The sequence below is a fragment of the Triturus cristatus genome, chromosome 8 (genome assembly GCF_964204655.1).
Source record: "Triturus cristatus chromosome 8, aTriCri1.1, whole genome shotgun sequence".
NCBI lineage: Eukaryota > Metazoa > Chordata > Amphibia > Caudata > Salamandridae > Triturus > Triturus cristatus.
Genome location: NC_140591.1, coordinates 736,629,220 through 736,647,668, shown reverse-complemented (window position 1 = coordinate 736,647,668; position 18,449 = coordinate 736,629,220). Strand labels below are relative to the sequence as shown.

The 18,449-nt window shown below is 41.8% G+C and overlaps 13 non-coding genes across 13 annotated transcripts; all 13 read right to left on the bottom strand.

Annotated features, from left to right (window-relative positions):
• Positions 1-633: 633 nt before the first annotated feature.
• On the bottom strand, positions 634-706 carry TRNAV-CAC (transfer RNA valine (anticodon CAC)). The gene has a single exon. It is a non-coding gene; the product is annotated as a tRNA-Val (tRNA).
• A 272-nt stretch (positions 707-978) lies between these two features.
• On the bottom strand, positions 979-1,050 carry TRNAP-UGG (transfer RNA proline (anticodon UGG)). Its single transcript has one exon. It is a non-coding gene; the product is annotated as a tRNA-Pro (tRNA).
• A 1,970-nt stretch (positions 1,051-3,020) lies between these two features.
• Positions 3,021-3,093, bottom strand: TRNAV-CAC (transfer RNA valine (anticodon CAC)). Its single transcript has one exon. It is a non-coding gene; the product is annotated as a tRNA-Val (tRNA).
• Positions 3,094-3,365: 272 nt separating this feature from the next.
• TRNAP-UGG (transfer RNA proline (anticodon UGG)) lies at positions 3,366-3,437 on the bottom strand. Its single transcript has one exon. It is a non-coding gene; the product is annotated as a tRNA-Pro (tRNA).
• Positions 3,438-5,407: 1,970 nt separating this feature from the next.
• Positions 5,408-5,480, bottom strand: TRNAV-CAC (transfer RNA valine (anticodon CAC)). Its single transcript has one exon. It is a non-coding gene; the product is annotated as a tRNA-Val (tRNA).
• A 2,669-nt stretch (positions 5,481-8,149) lies between these two features.
• Positions 8,150-8,221, bottom strand: TRNAP-UGG (transfer RNA proline (anticodon UGG)). Its single transcript has one exon. It is a non-coding gene; the product is annotated as a tRNA-Pro (tRNA).
• A 1,981-nt stretch (positions 8,222-10,202) lies between these two features.
• TRNAV-CAC (transfer RNA valine (anticodon CAC)) lies at positions 10,203-10,275 on the bottom strand. Its single transcript has one exon. It is a non-coding gene; the product is annotated as a tRNA-Val (tRNA).
• A 271-nt stretch (positions 10,276-10,546) lies between these two features.
• Positions 10,547-10,618, bottom strand: TRNAP-UGG (transfer RNA proline (anticodon UGG)). The gene has a single exon. It is a non-coding gene; the product is annotated as a tRNA-Pro (tRNA).
• A 1,970-nt stretch (positions 10,619-12,588) lies between these two features.
• On the bottom strand, positions 12,589-12,661 carry TRNAV-CAC (transfer RNA valine (anticodon CAC)). Its single transcript has one exon. It is a non-coding gene; the product is annotated as a tRNA-Val (tRNA).
• Positions 12,662-12,933: 272 nt separating this feature from the next.
• Positions 12,934-13,005, bottom strand: TRNAP-UGG (transfer RNA proline (anticodon UGG)). Its single transcript has one exon. It is a non-coding gene; the product is annotated as a tRNA-Pro (tRNA).
• Positions 13,006-15,320: 2,315 nt separating this feature from the next.
• TRNAP-UGG (transfer RNA proline (anticodon UGG)) lies at positions 15,321-15,392 on the bottom strand. The gene has a single exon. It is a non-coding gene; the product is annotated as a tRNA-Pro (tRNA).
• A 1,981-nt stretch (positions 15,393-17,373) lies between these two features.
• On the bottom strand, positions 17,374-17,446 carry TRNAV-CAC (transfer RNA valine (anticodon CAC)). The gene has a single exon. It is a non-coding gene; the product is annotated as a tRNA-Val (tRNA).
• A 271-nt stretch (positions 17,447-17,717) lies between these two features.
• Positions 17,718-17,789, bottom strand: TRNAP-UGG (transfer RNA proline (anticodon UGG)). The gene has a single exon. It is a non-coding gene; the product is annotated as a tRNA-Pro (tRNA).
• Positions 17,790-18,449: the final 660 nt, after the last annotated feature.

Below are 18,449 nucleotides of genomic sequence, written 5' to 3'. Positions count from 1 at the left end.
ACCTGATTACCACTACACAACAAAAGCAGATGCAGCTTTCTTATCTATGTCGTGATAGAACAGTTGTGAATTGAGTAGAAGAAGGGCCCTGATGTGATACTTATTACATGCAGCCTGTAAGATAGTCAAACATGCAGGCTAGGAAGGAAGATGCAAATATCAATGTATTAGAAAAACACCTAAAGGCGAGTGATATGCTTTCATTCATGCATGGCTAGGAAAAATCGCCATACTGTTGCAAACATTCTTACACCACCAACTGGAAATAAATGATTCTGACATTAAACGTAAAGGTGACAATGCATTTGTATCATCACCTTGAGAAGGATCATCTTGGAATTGAGCCGAGGGCCTCTGCACTCAAAGCCAGAAACACTCCACTAAAATAAGATTCCTGTTGGTGCCAACAATTCTCCATGTTAATGCTTGTTCTAGGTGAGCAGTGAACCGATTGCAGGGCTCTTTTGAAAGCAAGGTCTGAGAACCAACAGATACATCCACACGCCGATTACTTTAGTGTTTTGAGAGAATTCCCTTTCTTGGAACGAGATTGCATGAAATAATCTTCAGGGCTTGGACAATTCCATGGCAAAACGGCACCTATCAACATTGTAGCCAACACAATATAACAACTGTTTCTGCCCGGTTTCGAACCGGGGACCTTTCGCGTGTGAGGCGAACGTGATAACCACTACACTACAGAAACAGATACCTACAGTTGATTTTTCTGTAATGAAACTGCTCCGAACTGGCTATTCCATGGGCCTCTGGCTTTAGATTTCTTTCATGCAACCTGCCCGACATCCCTAGCTGAACGCTCGTACATGCCATGCAAGACCAGATGTTTGGTATTAGCTCAGACTGGGCAGGGCTGAAGCATGAGACTCTAGCAAAGAATTATCCACTACTGCAAAGAAAAAATTGATGTTGGTTTTGAAACGCAAACTTCAAAACAACTTGAAAAGAGTACCAAGAAAAGGGCTCGTCCGGGATTTGAACCCGGGACCTCTCGCACCCAAAGCGAGAATCATACCCCTAGACCAACGAGCCCTCAAAATCCTCTTACCTCTCAAAAGCTAATACCGGCTCTAAGCCCGCAATGAAGATCATGCTGGTATCTTTATGATGCTTGGTCTGTGAATACGCATGAAAGTCAGTCTCAACTTACCCTTTCTCAAACGATAGCACTATCATTTACAAGTGTCTCCTTTTATTCCGTCCCAGCTTTGGACACGTCTTACAGGAAGTCAGCCCTTATTTATATATTTCTGCAGTGGCTGAAGCTTAATGAGAAAGAGTAACAAGTTGTTCATAACAACATAAGAAACACATTGTGCATTTTCTCTCAAATACTCCTTCACTTTGTGCCAAAAGAAATACCAAGGTGAATACCTAGGCCACAGATTCAAGCTAAAGATCTTCCTGCTGAATGCAAGGCGCAATAAAAACTGCATATCGCTGGACTAAAGCATTCCTTGCATAGCCTCTAACATCATAACATAACTGAGCTGCTAGCAGCAAGCTAACCAATACCTTTCTGAAATGAGAATGACATGTGCTTATCTGCTCAATCAGTGCTCAATCAGGCGAGATTTAGAAAAGGTGGAAAGGGTCCAAGTGGATGCCCCTTCCTTTTTAGGGTGGGTCCTGCTGACTATCATAGGATTGCTTGTAAAAGTGGTCAGGGTCAGAGGAAAAGCTGCCAACACTTCTTAGCGTTCTCTATAGATGCAGCCATTTTCTGTGACTGTAATTTCGGCCTTTTCCCAGAAGTCTCTATTCTGCCTATGCAAATTAACAAAAGCAGTGCTTATTCCTCACTTGCTCAAATGTCCTTCCTGTCCAGAAAGCTCTGATTAAGCATGCTTATTTTCTTTTTCTGGGATATTTTAAATTGTTTCGCTGTCCAGTCTGTGGCAGTAGAAAGCTGCTTATGATGCCAGGTTTTGATGAATCCCCAAGGTACAAGTACAGAGGAATATATCTGTCTCTAGGATATGGAACTTTTAGCTAACACATCACAATATGTGATGCTTGCCAAGAAAACACTACATTCTGGAGCGCTGATGATCAGAACATTCTGCTCCTGAAGGATAGAAAAGACAGCTTGATTGAAATAAAGTCTGTTTATATTGACGCTCTCTCTCTCCCTATATATACATACATGCATACACACACACACACAGGTATGTCATGCATTTCTTCAGATTTGTTTCAACCATTTACCATTTATTGGAGAATCCCTACTTTTCAAGTGACTGCAAATGAAGTCATCTCTGGCACTTTTTGAGCAAAGTAAGAGACACACATGACACCTTTTTATAAAAGTCATCGGTTTCTTTGTTACTGTGTACTTTCAAAGCATGGGGCTTTCACACGTCAGGTAAACCTGATTACCACTACACAACAAAAGCAGATGCAGCTTTCTTATCTATGTCGTGATAGAACAGTTGTGAATTGAGTAGAAGAAGGGCCCTGATGTGATACTTATTACATGCAGCCTGTAAGATAGTCAAACATGCAGGCTAGGAAGGAAGATGCAAATATCAATGTATTAGAAAAACACCTAAAGGCGAGTGATATGCTTTCATTCATGCATGGCTAGGAAAAATCGCCATACTGTTGCAAACATTCTTACACCACCAACTGGAAATAAATGATTCTGACATTAAACGTAAAGGTGACAATGCATTTGTATCATCACCTTGAGAAGGATCATCTTGGAATTGAGCCGAGGGCCTCTGCACTCAAAGCCAGAAACACTCCACTAAAATAAGATTCCTGTTGGTGCCAACAATTCTCCATGTTAATGCTTGTTCTAGGTGAGCAGTGAACCGATTGCAGGGCTCTTTTGAAAGCAAGGTCTGAGAACCAACAGATACATCCACACGCCGATTACTTTAGTGTTTTGAGAGAATTCCCTTTCTTGGAACGAGATTGCATGAAATAATCTTCAGGGCTTGGACAATTCCATGGCAAAACGGCACCTATCAACATTGTAGCCAACACAATATAACAACTGTTTCTGCCCGGTTTCGAACCGGGGACCTTTCGCGTGTGAGGCGAACGTGATAACCACTACACTACAGAAACAGATACCTACAGTTGATTTTTCTGTAATGAAACTGCTCCGAACTGGCTATTCCATGGGCCTCTGGCTTTAGATTTCTTTCATGCAACCTGCCCGACATCCCTAGCTGAACGCTCGTACATGCCATGCAAGACCAGATGTTTGGTATTAGCTCAGATTGGGCAGGGCTGAAGCATGAGACTCTAGCAAAGAATTATCCACTACTGCAAAGAAAAAATTGATGTTGGTTTTGAAACGCAAACTTCAAAACAACTTGAAAAGAGTACCAAGAAAAGGGCTCGTCCGGGATTTGAACCCGGGACCTCTCGCACCCAAAGCGAGAATCATACCCCTAGACCAACGAGCCCTCAAAATCCTCTTACCGCTCAAAAGCTAATACCGGCTCTAAGCCCGCAATGAAGATCATGCTGGTATCTTTATGATGCTTGGTCTGTGAATACGCATGAAAGTCAGTCTCAACTTACCCTTTCTCAAACGATAGCACTATCATTTACAAGTGTCTCCTTTTATTCCGTCCCAGCTTTGGACACGTCTTACAGGAAGTCAGCCCTTATTTATATATTTCTGCAGTGGCTGAAGCTTAATGAGAAAGAGTAACAAGTTGTTCATAATAACATAAGAAACACATTGTGCATTTGCTCTCAAATACTCCTTCACTTTGTGCCAAAAGAAATACCAAGGTGAATACCTAGGCCACAGATTCAAGCTAAAGATCTTCCTGGTGAAGGCAAGGCGCAATAAAAACTGCATATCGCTGGACTAAAGCATTCCTTGCATAGCCTCTAACATCATAACATAACTGAGCTGCTAGCAGCAAGCTAACCAATACCTTTCTGAAATGAGAATGACATGTGCTTATCTGCTCAATCAGTGCTCAATCAGGCGAGATTTAGAAAAGGTGGAAAGGGTCCAAGTGGATGCCCCTTCCTTTTTAGGGTGGGTCCTGCTGACTATCATAGGATTGCTTGTAAAAGTGGTCAGGGTCAGAGGAAAAGCTGCCAACACTTCTTAGCGTTCTCTATAGATGCAGCCATTTTCTGTGACTGTAATTTCGGCCTTTTCCCAGAAGTCTCTATTCTGCCTATGCAAATTAACAAAAGCAGTGCTTATTCCTCACTTGCTCAAAGGTCCTTCCTGTCCAGAAAGCTCTGATTAAGCATGCTTATTTTCTTTTTCTGGGATATTTTAAATTGTTTCGCTGTCCAGTCTGTGGCAGTAGAAAGCTGCTTATGATGCCAGGTTTTGATGAATCCCCAAGGTACAAGTACAGAGGAATATATCAGTCTCTAGGATATGGAACTTTTAGCTAACACATCACAATATGTGATGCTTGCCAAGAAAACACTACATTCTGGAGCGCTGATGATCAGAACATTCTGCTCCTGAAGGATAGAAAAGACAGCTTGATTGAAATAAAGTCTGTTTATATTGACGCTCTCTCTCTCCCTATATATACATACATGCGTACACACACACACACAGGTATGTCATGCATTTCTTCAGATTTGTTTCAACCATTTACCATTTATTGGAGAATCCCTACTTTTCAAGTGACTGCAAATGAAGTCATCTCTGGCACTTTTTGTGCAAAGTAAGAGACACACATGACACCTTTTTATAAAAGTCATCGGTTTCTTTGTTACTGTGTACTTTCAAAGCGTGGGGCTTTCACACGTCAGGTAAACCTGATTACCACTACACAACAAAAGCAGATGCAGCTTTCTTATCTATGTCGTGATAGAACAGTTGTGAATTGAGTAGAAGAAGGGCCCTGATGTGATACTTATTACATGCAGCCTGTAAGATAGTCAAACATGCAGGCTAGGAAGGAAGATGCAAATATCAATGTATTAGAAAAACACCTAAAGGCGAGTGATATGCTTTCATTCATGCATGGCTAGGAAAAATCGCCATACTGTTGCAAACATTCTTACACCACCAACTGGAAATAAATGATTCTGACATTAAACGTAAAGGTGACAATGCATTTGTATCATCACCTTGAGAAGGATCATCTTGGAATTGAGCCGAGGGCCTCTGCACTCAAAGCCAGAAACACTCCACTAAAATAAGATTCCTGTTGGTGCCAACAATTCTCCATGTTAATGCTTGTTCTAGGTGAGCAGTGAACCGATTGCAGGGCTCTTTTGAAAGCAAGGTCTGAGAACCAACAGATACATCCACACGCTGATTACTTTAGTGTTTTGAGAGAATTCCCTTTCTTGGAACGAGATTGCATGAAATAATCTTCAGGGCTTGGTCAATTCCATGGCAAAACGGCACCTATCAACATTGTAGCCAACACAATATAACAACTGTTTCTGCCCGGTTTCGAACCGGGGACCTTTCGCGTGTGAGGCGAACGTGATAACCACTACACTACAGAAACAGATACCTACAGTTGATTTTTCTGTAATGAAACTGCTCCGAACTGGCTATTCCATGGGCCTCTGGCTTTAGATTTCTTTCATGCAACCTGCCCGACATCCCTAGCTGAACGCTCGTACATGCCATGCAAGACCAGATGTTTGGTATTAGCTCAGACTGGGCAGGGCTGAAGCATGAGACTCTAGCAAAGAATTATCCACTACTGCAAAGAAAAAATTGATGTTGGTTTTGAAACGCAAACTTCAAAACAACTTGAAAAGAGTACCAAGAAAAGGGCTCGTCCGGGATTTGAACCCGGGACCTCTCGCACCCAAAGTGAGAATCATACCCCTAGACCAACGAGCCCTCAAAATCCTCTTACCTCTCAAAAGCTAATAACGGCTCTAAGCCCGCAATGAAGATCATGCTGGTATCTTTATGATGCTTGGTCTGTGAATACGCATGAAAGTCAGTCTCAACTTACCCTTTCTCAAACGATAGCACTATCATTTACAAGTGTCTCCTTTTATTCCGTCCCAGCTTTGGACACGTCTTACAGGAAGTCAGCCCTTATTTATATATTTCTGCAGTGGCTGAAGCTTAATGAGAAAGAGTAACAAGTTGTTCATAACAGCATAAGAAACACATTGTGCATTTTCTCTCAAATACTCCTTCACTTTGTGCCAAAAGAAATACCAAGGTGAATACCTAGGCCACAGATTCAAGCTAAAGATCTTCCTGCTGAATGCAAGGCGCAATAAAAACTGCATATCGCTGGACTAAAGCATTCCTTGCATAGCCTCTAACATCATAACATAACTGAGCTGCTAGCAGCAAGCTAACCAATACCTTTCTGAAATGAGAATGACATGTGCTTATCTGCTCAATCAGTGCTCAATCAGGCTCGATCAGGCGAGATTTAGAAAAGGTGGAAAGGGTCCAAGTGGATGCCCCTTCCTTTTTAGGGTGGGTCCTGCTGACTATCATAGGATTGCTTGTAAAAGTGGCCAGGGTCAGAGGAAAAGCTGCCAACACTTCTTAGCGTTCTCTATAGATGCAGCCATTTTCTGTGACTGTAATTTCGGCCTTTTCCCAGAAGTCTCTATTCTGCCTATGCAAATTAACAAAAGCAGTGCTTATTCCTCACTTGCTCAAATGTCCTTCCTGTCCAGAAAGCTCTGATTAAGCATGCTTATTTTCTTTTTCTGGGATATTTTAAATTGTTTCGCTGTCCAGTCTGTGGCAGTAGAAAGCTGCTTATGATGCCAGGTTTTGATGAATCCCCAAGGTACAAGTACAGAGGAATATATCAGTCTCTAGGATATGGAACTTTTAGCTAACACATCACAATATGTGATGCTTGCCAAGAAAACACTACATTCTGGAGCGCTGATGATCAGAACATTCTGCTCCTGAAGGATAGAAAAGACAGCTTGATTGAAATAAAGTCTGTTTATATTGACGCTCTCTCTCTCCCTATATATACATACATGCGTACACACACACACACAGGTATGTCATGCATTTCTTCAGATTTGTTTCAACCATTTACCATTTATTGGAGAATCCCTACTTTTCAAGTGACTGCAAATGAAGTCATCTCTGGCACTTTTTGTGCAAAGTAAGAGACACACATGACACCTTTTTATAAAAGTCATCGGTTTCTTTGTTACTGTGTACTTTCAAAGCATGGGGCTTTCACACGTCAGGTAAACCTGATTACCACTACACAACAAAAGCAGATGCAGCTTTCTTATCTATGTCGTGATAGAACAGTTGTGAATTGAGTAGAAGAAGGGCCCTGATGTGATACTTATTACATGCAGCCTGTAAGATAGTCAAACATGCAGGCTAGGAAGGAAGATGCAAATATCAATGTATTAGAAAAACACCTAAAGGCGAGTGATATGCGTTCATTCATGCATGGCTAGGAAAAATCGCCATACTGTTGCAAACATTCTTACACCACCAACTGGAAATAAATGATTCTGACATTAAACGTAAAGGTGACAATGCATTTGTATCATCACCTTGAGAAGGATCATCTTGGAATTGAGCCGAGGGCCTCTGCACTCAAAGCCAGAAACACTCCACTAAAATAAGATTCCTGTTGGTGCCAACAATTCTCCATGTTAATGCTTGTTCTAGGTGAGCAGTGAACCGATTGCAGGGCTCTTTTGAAAGCAAGGTCTGAGAACCAACAGATACATCCACACGCCGATTACTTTAGTGTTTTGAGAGAATTCCCTTTCTTGGAACGAGATTGCATGAAATAATCTTCAGGGCTTGGACAATTCCATGGCAAAACGGCACCTATCAACATTGTAGCCAACACAATATAACAACTGTTTCTGCCCGGTTTCAAACCGGGGACCTTTCGCGTGTGAGGCAAACGTGATAACCACTACACTACAGAAACAGATACCTACAGTTGATTTTTCTGTAATGAAACTGCTCCGAACTGGCTATTCCATGGGCCTCTGGCTTTAGATTTCTTTCATGCAACCTGCCCGACATCCCTAGCTGAACGCTCGTACATGCCATGCAAGACCAGATGTTTGGTATTAGCTCAGACTGGGCAGGGCTGAAGCATGAGACTCTAGCAAAGAATTATCCACTACTGCAAAGAAAAAATTGATGTTGGTTTTGAAACGCAAACTTCAAAACAACTTGAAAAGAGTACCAAGAAAAGGGCTCGTCCGGGATTTGAACCCGGGACCTCTCGCACCCAAAGCGAGAATCATACCCCTAGACCAACGAGCCCTCAAAATCCTCTTACCTCTCAAAAGCTAATACCGGCTCTAAGCCCGCAATGAAGATCATGCTGGTATCTTTATGATGCTTGGTCTGTGAATACGCATGAAAGTCAGTCTCAACTTACCCTTTCTCAAACGATAGCACTATCATTTACAAGTGTCTCCTTTTATTCCGTCCCAGCTTTGGACACGTCTTACAGGAAGTCAGCCCTTATTTATATATTTCTGCAGTGGCTGAAGCTTAATGAGAAAGAGTAACAAGTTGTTCATAACAACATAAGAAACACATTGTGCATTTTCTCTCAAATACTCCTTCACTTTGTGCCAAAAGAAATACCAAGGTGAATACCTAGGCCACAGATTCAAGCTAAAGATCTTCCTGCTGAATGCAAGGCGCAATAAAAACTGCATATCGCTGGACTAAAGCATTCCTTGCATAGCCTCTAACATCATAACATAACTGAGCTGCTAGCAGCAAGCTAACCAATACCTTTCTGAAATGAGAATGACATGTGCTTATCTGCTCAATCAGTGCTCAATCAGTGCTCAATCAGGCGAGATTTAGAAAAGGTGGAAAGGGTCCAAGTGGATGCCCCTTCCTTTTTAGGGTGGGTCCTGCTGACTATCATAGGATTGCTTGTAAAAGTGGTCAGGGTCAGAGGAAAAGCTGCCAACACTTCTTAGCGTTCTCTATAGATGCAGCCATTTTCTGTGACTGTAATTTCGGCCTTTTCCCAGAAGTCTCTATTCTGCCTATGCAAATTAACAAAAGCAGTGCTTATTCCTCACTTGCTCAAAGGTCCTTCCTGTCCAGAAAGCTCTGATTAAGCATGCTTATTTTCTTTTTCTGGGATATTTTAAATTGTTTCGCTGTCCAGTCTGTGGCAGTAGAAAGCTGCTTATGATGCCAGGTTTTGATGAATCCCCAAGGTACAAGTACAGAGGAATATATCAGTCTCTAGGATATGGAACTTTTAGCTAACACATCACAATATGTGATGCTTGCCAAGAAAACACTACATTCTGGAGCGCTGATGATCAGAACATTCTGCTCCTGAAGGATAGAAAAGACAGCTTGATTGAAATAAAGTCTGTTTATATTGACGCTCTCTCTCTCCCTATATATACATACATGCGTACACACACACACACAGGTATGTCATGCATTTCTTCAGATTTGTTTCAACCATTTACCATTTATTGGAGAATCCCTACTTTTCAAGTGACTGCAAATGAAGTCATCTCTGGCACTTTTTGTGCAAAGTAAGAGACACACATGACACCTTTTTATAAAAGTCATCGGTTTCTTTGTTACTGTGTACTTTCAAAGCATGGGGCTTTCACACGTCAGGTAAACCTGATTACCACTACACAACAAAAGCAGATGCAGCTTTCTTATCTATGTCGTGATAGAACAGTTGTGAATTGAGTAGAAGAAGGGCCCTGATGTGATACTTATTACATGCAGCCTGTAAGATAGTCAAACATGCAGGCTAGGAAGGAAGATGCAAATATCAATGTATTAGAAAAACACCTAAAGGCGAGTGATATGCTTTCATTCATGCATGGCTAGGAAAAATCGCCATACTGTTGCAAACATTCTTACACCACCAACTGGAAATAAATGATTCTGACATTAAACGTAAAGGTGACAATGCATTTGTATCATCACCTTGAGAAGGATCATCTTGGAATTGAGCCGAGGGCCTCTGCACTCAAAGCCAGAAACACTCCACTAAAATAAGATTCCTGTTGGTGCCAACAATTCTCCATGTTAATGCTTGTTCTAGGTGAGCAGTGAACCGATTGCAGGGCTCTTTTGAAAGCAAGGTCTGAGAACCAACAGATACATCCACACGCCGATTACTTTAGTGTTTTGAAAGAATTCCCTTTCTTGGAACGAGATTGCATGAAATAATCTTCAGGGCTTGGACAATTCCATGGCAAAACGGCACCTATCAACATTGTAGCCAACACAATATAACAACTGTTTCTGCCCGGTTTCGAACCGGGGACCTTTCGCGTGTGAGGCAAACGTGATAACCACTACACTACAGAAACAGATACCTACAGTTGATTTTTCTGTAATGAAACTGCTCCGAACTGGCTATTCCATGGGCCTCTGGCTTTAGATTTCTTTCATGCAACCTGCCCGACATCCCTAGCTGAACGCTCGTACATGCCATGCAAGACCAGATGTTTGGTATTAGCTCAGACTGGGCAGGGCTGAAGCATGAGACTCTAGCAAAGAATTATCCACTACTGCAAAGAAAAAATTGATGTTGGTTTTGAAACGCAAACTTCAAAACAACTTGAAAGAGTACCAAGAAAAGGGCTCGTCCGGGATTTGAACCCGGGACCTCTCGCACCCAAAGCGAGAATCATACCCCTAGACCAACGAGCCCTCAAAATCCTCTTACCTCTCAAAAGCTAATACCGGCTCTAAGCCCGCAATGAAGATCATGCTGGAATCTTTATGATGCTTGGTCTGTGAATACGCATGAAAGTCAGTCTCAACTTACCCTTTCTCAAACGATAGCACTATCATTTACAAGTGTCTCCTTTTATTCCGTCCCAGCTTTGGACACGTCTTACAGGAAGTCAGCCCTTATTTATATATTTCTTCAGTGGCTGAAGCTTAATGAGAAAGAGTAACAAGTTGTTCATAACAACATAAGAAACACATTGTGCATTTTCTCTCAAATACTCCTTCACTTTGTGCCAAAAGAAATACCAAGGTGAATACCTAGGCCACAGATTCAAGCTAAAGATCTTCCTGCTGAATGCAAGGCGCAATAAAAACTGCATATCGCTGGACTAAAGCATTCCTTGCATAGCCTCTAACATCATAACATAACTGAGCTGCTAGCAGCAAGCTAACCAATACCTTTCTGAAATGAGAATGACATGTGCTTATCTGCTCAATCAGTGCTCAATCAGGCGAGATTTAGAAAAGGTGGAAAGGGTCCAAGTGGATGCCCCTTCCTTTTTAGGGTGGGTCCTGCTGACTATCATAGGATTGCTTGTAAAAGTGGTCAGGGTCAGAGGAAAAGCTGCCAACACTTCTTAGCGTTCTCTATAGATGCAGCCATTTTCTGTGACTGTAATTTCGGCCTTTTCCCAGAAGTCTCTATTCTGCCTATGCAAATTAACAAAAGCAGTGCTTATTCCTCACTTGCTCAAATGTCCTTCCTGTCCAGAAAGCTCTGATTAAGCATGCTTATTTTCTTTTTCTGGGATATTTTAAATTGTTTCGCTGTCCAGTCTGTGGCAGTAGAAAGCTGCTTATGATGCCAGGTTTTGATGAATCCCCAAGGTACAAGTACAGAGGAATATATCTGTCTCTAGGATATGGAACTTTTAGCTAACACATCACAATATGTGATGCTTGCCAAGAAAACACTACATTCTGGAGCGCTGATGATCAGAACATTCTGCTCCTGAAGGATAGAAAAGACAGCTTGATTGAAATAAAGTCTGTTTATATTGACGCTCTCTCTCTCCCTATATATACATACATGCATACACACACACACACAGGTATGTCATGCATTTCTTCAGATTTGTTTCAACCATTTACCATTTATTGGAGAATCCCTACTTTTCAAGTGACTGCAAATGAAGTCATCTCTGGCACTTTTTGAGCAAAGTAAGAGACACACATGACACCTTTTTATAAAAGTCATCGGTTTCTTTGTTACTGTGTACTTTCAAAGCATGGGGCTTTCACACGTCAGGTAAACCTGATTACCACTACACAACAAAAGCAGATGCAGCTTTCTTATCTATGTCGTGATAGAACAGTTGTGAATTGAGTAGAAGAAGGGCCCTGATGTGATACTTATTACATGCAGCCTGTAAGATAGTCAAACATGCAGGCTAGGAAGGAAGATGCAAATATCAATGTATTAGAAAAACACCTAAAGGCGAGTGATATGCTTTCATTCATGCATGGCTAGGAAAAATCGCCATACTGTTGCAAACATTCTTACACCACCAACTGGAAATAAATGATTCTGACATTAAACGTAAAGGTGACAATGCATTTGTATCATCACCTTGAGAAGGATCATCTTGGAATTGAGCCGAGGGCCTCTGCACTCAAAGCCAGAAACACTCCACTAAAATAAGATTCCTGTTGGTGCCAACAATTCTCCATGTTAATGCTTGTTCTAGGTGAGCAGTGAACCGATTGCAGGGCTCTTTTGAAAGCAAGGTCTGAGAACCAACAGATACATCCACACGCCGATTACTTTAGTGTTTTGAGAGAATTCCCTTTCTTGGAACGAGATTGCATGAAATAATCTTCAGGGCTTGGACAATTCCATGGCAAAACGGCACCTATCAACATTGTAGCCAACACAATATAACAACTGTTTCTGCCCGGTTTCGAACCGGGGACCTTTCGCGTGTGAGGCGAACGTGATAACCACTACACTACAGAAACAGATACCTACACTTGATTTTTCTGTAATGAAACTGCTCCGAACTGGCTATTCCATGGGCCTCTGGCTTTAGATTTCTTTCATGCAACCTGCCCGACATCCCTAGCTGAACGCTCGTACATGCCATGCAAGACCAGATGTTTGGTATTAGCTCAGATTGGGCAGGGCTGAAGCATGAGACTCTAGCAAAGAATTATCCACTACTGCAAAGAAAAAATTGATGTTGGTTTTGAAACGCAAACTTCAAAACAACTTGAAAAGAGTACCAAGAAAAGGGCTCGTCCGGGATTTGAACCCGGGACCTCTCGCACCCAAAGCGAGAATCATACCCCTAGACCAACGAGCCCTCAAAATCCTCTTACCGCTCAAAAGCTAATACCGGCTCTAAGCCCGCAATGAAGATCATGCTGGTATCTTTATGATGCTTGGTCTGTGAATACGCATGAAAGTCAGTCTCAACTTACCCTTTCTCAAACGATAGCACTATCATTTACAAGTGTCTCCTTTTATTCCGTCCCAGCTTTGGACACGTCTTACAGGAAGTCAGCCCTTATTTATATATTTCTGCAGTGGCTGAAGCTTAATGAGAAAGAGTAACAAGTTGTTCATAATAACATAAGAAACACATTGTGCATTTGCTCTCAAATACTCCTTCACTTTGTGCCAAAAGAAATACCAAGGTGAATACCTAGGCCACAGATTCAAGCTAAAGATCTTCCTGGTGAAGGCAAGGCGCAATAAAAACTGCATATCGCTGGACTAAAGCATTCCTTGCATAGCCTCTAACATCATAACATAACTGAGCTGCTAGCAGCAAGCTAACCAATACCTTTCTGAAATGAGAATGACATGTGCTTATCTGCTCAATCAGTGCTCGATCAGGCGAGATTTAGAAAAGGTGGAAAGGGTCCAAGTGGATGCCCCTTCCTTTTTAGGGTGGGTCCTGCTGACTATCATAGGATTGCTTGTAAAAGTGGTCAGGGTCAGAGGAAAAGCTGCCAACACTTCTTAGCGTTCTCTATAGATGCAGCCATTTTCTGTGACTGTAATTTCGGCCTTTTCCCAGAAGTCTCTATTCTGCCTATGCAAATTAACAAAAGCAGTGCTTATTCCTCACTTGCTCAAAGGTCCTTCCTGTCCAGAAAGCTCTGATTAAGCATGCTTATTTTCTTTTTCTGGGATATTTTAAATTGTTTCGCTGTCCAGTCTGTGGCAGTAGAAAGCTGCTTATGATGCCAGGTTTTGATGAATCCCCAAGGTACAAGTACAGAGGAATATATCAGTCTCTAGGATATGGAACTTTTAGCTAACACATCACAATATGTGATGCTTGCCAAGAAAACACTACATTCTGGAGCGCTGATGATCAGAACATTCTGCTCCTGAAGGATAGAAAAGACAGCTTGATTGAAATAAAGTCTGTTTATATTGACGCTCTCTCTCTCCCTATATATACATACATGCGTACACACACACACACAGGTATGTCATGCATTTCTTCAGATTTGTTTCAACCATTTACCATTTATTGGAGAATCCCTACTTTTCAAGTGACTGCAAATGAAGTCATCTCTGGCACTTTTTGTGCAAAGTAAGAGACACACATGACACCTTTTTATAAAAGTCATCGGTTTCTTTGTTACTGTGTACTTTCAAAGCGTGGGGCTTTCACACGTCAGGTAAACCTGATTACCACTACACAACAAAAGCAGATGCAGCTTTCTTATCTATGTCGTGATAGAACAGTTGTGAATTGAGTAGAAGAAGGGCCCTGATGTGATACTTATTACATGCAGCCTGTAAGATAGTCAAACATGCAGGCTAGGAAGGAAGATGCAAATATCAATGTATTAGAAAAACACCTAAAGGCGAGTGATATGCGTTCATTCATGCATGGCTAGGAAAAATCGCCATACTGTTGCAAACATTCTTACACCACCAACTGGAAATAAATGATTCTGACATTAAACGTAAAGGTGACAATGCATTTGTATCATCACCTTGAGAAGGATCATCTTGGAATTGAGCCGAGGGCCTCTGCACTCAAAGCCAGAAACACTCCACTAAAATAAGATTCCTGTTGGTGCCAACAATTCTCCATGTTAATGCTTGTTCTAGGTGAGCAGTGAACCGATTGCAGGGCTCTTTTGAAAGCAAGGTCTGAGAACCAACAGATACATCCACACGCCGATTACTTTAGTGTTTTGAGAGAATTCCCTTTCTTGGAACGAGATTGCATGAAATAATCTTCAGGGCTTGGACAATTCCATGGCAAAACGGCACCTATCAACATTGTAGCCAACACAATATAACAACTGTTTCTGCCCGGTTTCAAACCGGGGACCTTTCGCGTGTGAGGCAAACGTGATAACCACTACACTACAGAAACAGATACCTACAGTTGATTTTTCTGTAATGAAACTGCTCCGAACTGGCTATTCCATGGGCCTCTGGCTTTAGATTTCTTTCATGCAACCTGCCCGACATCCCTAGCTGAACGCTCGTACATGCCATGCAAGACCAGATGTTTGGTATTAGCTCAGACTGGGCAGGGCTGAAGCATGAGACTCTAGCAAAGAATTATCCACTACTGCAAAGAAAAAATTGATGTTGGTTTTGAAACGCAAACTTCAAAACAACTTGAAAAGAGTACCAAGAAAAGGGCTCGTCCGGGATTTGAACCCGGGACCTCTCGCACCCAAAGCGAGAATCATACCCCTAGACCAACGAGCCCTCAAAATCCTCTTACCTCTCAAAAGCTAATACCGGCTCTAAGCCCGCAATGAAGATCATGCTGGTATCTTTATGATGCTTGGTCTGTGAATACGCATGAAAGTCAGTCTCAACTTACCCTTTCTCAAACGATAGCACTATCATTTACAAGTGTCTCCTTTTATTCCGTCCCAGCTTTGGACACGTCTTACAGGAAGTCAGCCCTTATTTATATATTTCTGCAGTGGCTGAAGCTTAATGAGAAAGAGTAACAAGTTGTTCATAACAACATAAGAAACACATTGTGCATTTTCTCTCAAATACTCCTTCACTTTGTGCCAAAAGAAATACCAAGGTGAATACCTAGGCCACAGATTCAAGCTAAAGATCTTCCTGCTGAATGCAAGGCGCAATAAAAACTGCATATCGCTGGACTAAAGCATTCCTTGCATAGCCTCTAACATCATAACATAACTGAGCTGCTAGCAGCAAGCTAACCAATACCTTTCTGAAATGAGAATGACATGTGCTTATCTGCTCAATCAGTGCTCAATCAGTGCTCAATCAGGCGAGATTTAGAAAAGGTGGAAAGGGTCCAAGTGGATGCCCCTTCCTTTTTAGGGTGGGTCCTGCTGACTATCATAGGATTGCTTGTAAAAGTGGTCAGGGTCAGAGGAAAAGCTGCCAACACTTCTTAGCGTTCTCTATAGATGCAGCCATTTTCTGTGACTGTAATTTCGGCCTTTTCCCAGAAGTCTCTATTCTGCCTATGCAAATTAACAAAAGCAGTGCTTATTCCTCACTTGCTCAAAGGTCCTTCCTGTCCAGAAAGCTCTGATTAAGCATGCTTATTTTCTTTTTCTGGGATATTTTAAATTGTTTCGCTGTCCAGTCTGTGGCAGTAGAAAGCTGCTTATGATGCCAGGTTTTGATGAATCCCCAAGGTACAAGTACAGAGGAATATATCAGTCTCTAGGATATGGAACTTTTAGCTAACACATCACAATATGTGATGCTTGCCAAGAAAACACTACATTCTGGAGCGCTGATGATCAGAACATTCTGCTCCTGAAGGATAGAAAAGACAGCTTGATTGAAATAAAGTCTGTTTATATTGACGCTCTCTCTCTCCCTATATATACATACATGCGTACACACACACACACAGGTATGTCATGCATTTCTTCAGATTTGTTTCAACCATTTACCATTTATTGGAGAATCCCTACTTTTCAAGTGACTGCAAATGAAGTCATCTCTGGCACTTTTTGTGCAAAGTAAGAGACACACATGACACCTTTTTATAAAAGTCATCGGTTTCTTTGTTACTGTGTACTTTCAAAGCATGGGGCTTTCACACGTCAGGTAAACCTGATTACCACTACACAACAAAAGCAGATGCAGCTTTCTTATCTATGTCGTGATAGAACAGTTGTGAATTGAGTAGAAGAAGGGCCCTGATGTGATACTTATTACATGCAGCCTGTAAGATAGTCAAACATGCAGGCTAGGAAGGAAGATGCAAATATCAATGTATTAGAAAAACACCTAAAGGCGAGTGATATGCTTTCATTCATGCATGGCTAGGAAAAATCGCCATACTGTTGCAAACATTCTTACACCACCAACTGGAAATAAATGATTCTGACATTAAACGTAAAGGTGACAATGCATTTGTATCATCACCTTGAGAAGGATCATCTTGGAATTGAGCCGAGGGCCTCTGCACTCAAAGCCAGAAACACTCCACTAAAATAAGATTCCTGTTGGTGCCAACAATTCTCCATGTTAATGCTTGTTCTAGGTGAGCAGTGAACCGATTGCAGGGCTCTTTTGAAAGCAAGGTCTGAGAACCAACAGATACATCCACACGCCGATTACTTTAGTGTTTTGAAAGAATTCCCTTTCTTGGAACGAGATTGCATGAAATAATCTTCAGGGCTTGGACAATTCCATGGCAAAACGGCACCTATCAACATTGTAGCCAACACAATATAACAACTGTTTCTGCCCGGTTTCGAACCGGGGACCTTTCGCGTGTGAGGCAAACGTGATAACCACTACACTACAGAAACAGATACCTACAGTTGATTTTTCTGTAATGAAACTGCTCCGAACTGGCTATTCCATGGGCCTCTGGCTTTAGATTTCTTTCATGCAACCTGCCCGACATCCCTAGCTGAACGCTCGTACATGCCATGCAAGACCAGATGTTTGGTATTAGCTCAGACTGGGCAGGGCTGAAGCATGAGACTCTAGCAAAGAATTATCCACTACTGCAAAGAAAAAATTGATGTTGGTTTTGAAACGCAAACTTCAAAACAACTTGAAAGAGTACCAAGAAAAGGGCTCGTCCGGGATTTGAACCCGGGACCTCTCGCACCCAAAGCGAGAATCATACCCCTAGACCAACGAGCCCTCAAAATCCTCTTACCTCTCAAAAGCTAATACCGGCTCTAAGCCCGCAATGAAGATCATGCTGGAATCTTTATGATGCTTGGTCTGTGAATACGCATGAAAGTCAGTCTCAACTTACCCTTTCTCAAACGATAGCACTATCATTTACAAGTGTCTCCTTTTATTCCGTCCCAGCTTTGGACACGTCTTACAGGAAGTCAGCCCTTATTTATATATTTCTTCAGTGGCTGAAGCTTAATGAGAAAGAGTAACAAGTTGTTCATAACAACATAAGAAACACATTGTGCATTTTCTCTCAAATACTCCTTCACTTTGTGCCAAAAGAAATACCAAGGTGAATACCTAGGCCACAGATTCAAGCTAAAGATCTTCCTGCTGAATGCAAGGCGCAATAAAAACTGCATATCGCTGGACTAAAGCATTCCTTGCATAGCCTCTAACATCATAACATAACTGAGCTGCTAGCAGCAAGCTAACCAATACCTTTCTGAAATGAGAATGACATGTGCTTATCTGCTCAATCAGTGCTCAATCAGGCGAGATTTAGAAAAGGTGGAAAGGGTCCAAGTGGATGCCCCTTCCTTTTTAGGGTGGGTCCTGCTGACTATCATAGGATTGCTTGTAAAAGTGGTCAGGGTCAGAGGAAAAGCTGCCAACACT